This window comes from Ostrea edulis, chromosome 9 (assembly GCF_947568905.1).
Source record: "Ostrea edulis chromosome 9, xbOstEdul1.1, whole genome shotgun sequence".
Lineage (NCBI taxonomy): Eukaryota > Metazoa > Mollusca > Bivalvia > Ostreida > Ostreidae > Ostrea > Ostrea edulis.
Window position 1 is genome coordinate 61373453 of NC_079172.1, and position 4114 is coordinate 61377566.

The following is a 4114-nucleotide window of genomic DNA, read 5'->3' on the forward strand; positions in this document are numbered from 1 at the left end:
CATCACATTCGTTTTACGATTCCTCTTCTTGGACTGACATCACATTCGTTTTACGATTCCTCCTCTTGGACTGACATCACATTCGTTTTACGATTCCCCCTCCTACCGTTGTTTTCGACAGCATGGTACGTATATACATGTATAATGTTAAATGGTACTGATAACAAAGACTATCTTAATCCGTCTACTACATCTACTGTATGATGTACATTAAAGTGATATTCAACATGATGTTAATGATTTGACATTAAACATTGATTGGACATTATGATCCTGATTAAATTATAAACAGAGATTATATAATGCAGTTATATTTAGGCACAATAATTATCTTAACAACAAAGTCTCTCTCTCTCTCTCTCTCTCTCTCTCTCTCTCTCTCTCTCTCTCTCATGTGTAGGCAGTTGCGTACTTGCGTATAGGCAGCTTCACACCTGATATATTTCTTATATGTCTTGTCAATTTTGAAATTTCTTTTGGTGAATCGCTGTGTATGTTAATTATCTTTCATTTGATACTAAATTTTGCATGACATAACAATCAATTCTTGACTGTTTTTTTTTTTTTTTGGGGGGGGGGGGTGAAGGGTGGGGGGGTAGGGATCGGATACCTTAAGTCGCGGTGAGATACGCCAGTTAAAGGTATTTCTTGTAGTATAACTGAAGGTTAGAGGCGTCCACTGCGGGTTATAGAGGTGTACATGGTGTATTATCACTGCGGGTTATAGAGGTGTACATGGTGTATTATCACTGCGGGTTATAGAGGTATACATGATGTATTATCCCTGCGGGTTATAGAGGTGTACATGATGTATTATCACTGCGGGTTATAGAGGTGTACATGATGTATTATCACTGCGGGTTATAGAGGTGTACATGTTGTATTATCACTGCGGGTTATAGAGGTGTACATGGTGTATTATCACTGCGGGTTATAGAGGTGTACATGGTGTATTATCACTGCGGGTTATAGAGGTGTACATGTTGTATTATCACTGCGGGTTATAGAGGTGTACATGATGTATTATCACTGCGGGTTATAGAGGTGTACATGTTGTATTATCACTGCGGGTTATAGAGGTATACATGATGTATTATCACTGTCGGTTATAGAGGTGTACATGTTGTATTATCACTGCGAGTTATAGAGGTGTACATCTTGTATTATCACTGCGGGTTATAGAGGTGTACATGATGTATTATCACTGCGAGTTATAGAGGTGTACATCTTGTATTATCACTGCGGGTTATAGAGGTATACATATGTATTATCACTGCGGGTTATAGAGGTGTACATGTTGTATTATCCCTGCGGGTTATAGAGGTATACATGATGTATTATCACTGCGGGTTATAGAGGTGTACATGTTGTATTATCACTGCGAGTTATAGAGGTGTACATCTTGTATTATCACTGCGGGTTATAGAGGTGTACATGATGTATTATCACTGCAGGTTATAGAGGTATACATGATGTATTATCACTGCGGGTTATAGAGGTGTACATGTTGTATTATCACTGCGAGTTATAGAGGTGTACATCTTGTATTATCACTGCGGGTTATAGAGGTGTACATGATGTATTATCACTGCGGGTTATAGAGGTGTACATGATGTATTATCACTGCGGGTTATAGAGGTGTACATGATGTATTATCGCTTCGGGTTATATAGGTGTACATGATGTATTATCACTGCGGGTTATAGAGGTGTACATGATGTATTATTACTGCGGGTTATAGAGGTGTACATGATGTATTATTACTGCGAGTTATAGAGGTGTACATCTTGTATTATCACTTCGGGTTATAGAGGTGAACATGATTTATTATCACTTCGGGTTATAGAGGTGTACATGATGTATTATTACTGCGGGTTATAGAGGTGTACGTGATGTATTATCATTGTGGGTTATAGAGGTGTACATGTTGTATTATCACTGCGGGTTATAAAGGTGTACATGATGTATTATTACTGCGGGTTATAGAGGTGTACATGATGTATTATCCCTGCGGGTTATAGAGGTGTGCATGATGTATTATCACTGCGGGTTATAGAGGTGAACATCTTGTATTATCACTGCGGGTTATAGAGGTGTACATGATGTATTATCACTGCGGGTTATAGAGGTATACATGATGTATTATCACTTCGGGCTATAGAGGTGTACATGATGTATTATCACTGCGGGTTATAGAGGTATACATGATGTATTATCACTGCGGGTTATAGAGGTATACATGATGTATTATCACTGCGGGTTATAGAGGTATACATGATGTATTATCACTGCGGGCTATAGAGGTGTACATGTTGTAATATCACTGCGAGTTATAGAGGTGTACATGATGTATTATCACTGCGGGTTAGACGCGTTGTGGTGTATCTCCTTGGCGGGGTTAAAGTGTTTTGTCGTACAGAATGTAATTATTACACATTAAAAAGATTTTCTAATATTTGTTCAAAGCAAAAAATATGGTATTTAATACGGGTAGGTCACCCGTTCACTAGATATAACTATCTAACTTCGGGTTCCCCCAACATAATTTGTAATAAAAATAAATTAGGGGGAAATTAGGACCGAGATCAAAAGTTCAATGTCTGACAAAACACTAAATTCACATACTTTTCACCAAGATCCCTCTTGAAACTAGGTATGATGAATTTTGAAAATAATGGAATAACAAGTTAAAAAACAAACCATACGAGTATGAATAACACTGTATACCTTATCTACTGTTTATTCACAAATGAACGTGTTCATTAAAACTATTAAATGTTCATTAAAATGTAATATCATTATGTGGCTTTTAACCACCACTTGTCTTTTCTTCCCACTAAAGTATAATTGATGTCGGATGACAGAGACCTACGGAAGTTTTTATCCCCACCCTTAACTATTTGAATTTAGATTTTTATCCGACATCGAGTACCTGAATAAACTTATATCTGTGAAAGGTAAATCCCTAGTAGACTTTATCTACAAACATTTACATTACATACATGATAACAAACATTACTTTGTTCGTGTAATTAAGAATTGAATAATTATACATGTTGCAAATGTTCTTGTGAAGTAGAGTATAAACTAAAGAATTCAAAACACCTTATTGATATATGAATTAGGATATGAAAAGAAGAATTTGATACACCTTATTGTTTATTGTATACATGTAGGCCTATTGCTTTCAAGATTTTTCAACAAACACCTTATTGTATATATCAACGAACATGGAGAGCAATAAGTGAATATTCTGAGTTTAACATTACATGGAGGAATATCGTTATTAAGATTTACATGTACACTGTGCAAATTGAAACAAATTTCGCATAGAGCTTTCTTTACTGGCAAGAGTATATTCCAAGTATCAGATGGAAAACATTGGCTAGACAGACCTTTATGTGTAGTGTGTACATGCATGAAACAAGTATTCCTGATTTTTAAACACGTTTATGATCCTTAGCTCAAAAGCTCTAGCCAAGTGGACTGCACTCGTTTTTTGCTCAAAGCAGGCAAAACAGAACAAGTTTGACAATAGAAAATGTCATTTATTTAGTAAATGACGAAAAGTATATAAAGTACAGGGGGTCATTAAAACCAAGTAAAAATTAAGATCATATGCTGCAAATGACTAGATGACCCCCTGTTACATACATCTATAAAATTGACATTGAGAAAGAGAACATATATACACAAAATAAAAACATCCGATAGGGGGTCTAATAAGATGACCCCCTATTGCATACACATATGTAAAAAGACTAGCATAAAAATATTGCTTGCCCACAAAAAAGGGTGGGTAGCAACAAGAAATCAAGGCCTATTCTTGATTTTTAAACACGTTTATTTTGCCTTAAAAATTATTTTCTGCATGTTTGCTTAATATATATATATATATATATATATATATATATATATATAAGTGTCTTTTTTGGAAGTAAAATACAGAAAAAACTCTGAACACTTTGTTGAAATATTTCGACCGTGTTACCGGTCTTCATCAGTATATATGTATATATATACCTAATTTTTTTTTCAAATATTGTTTACAAATAATTCAGGAAATATGTTACATGTAGTCAGCTTCCTATACGGGCATGTTACAGAGGTTAAT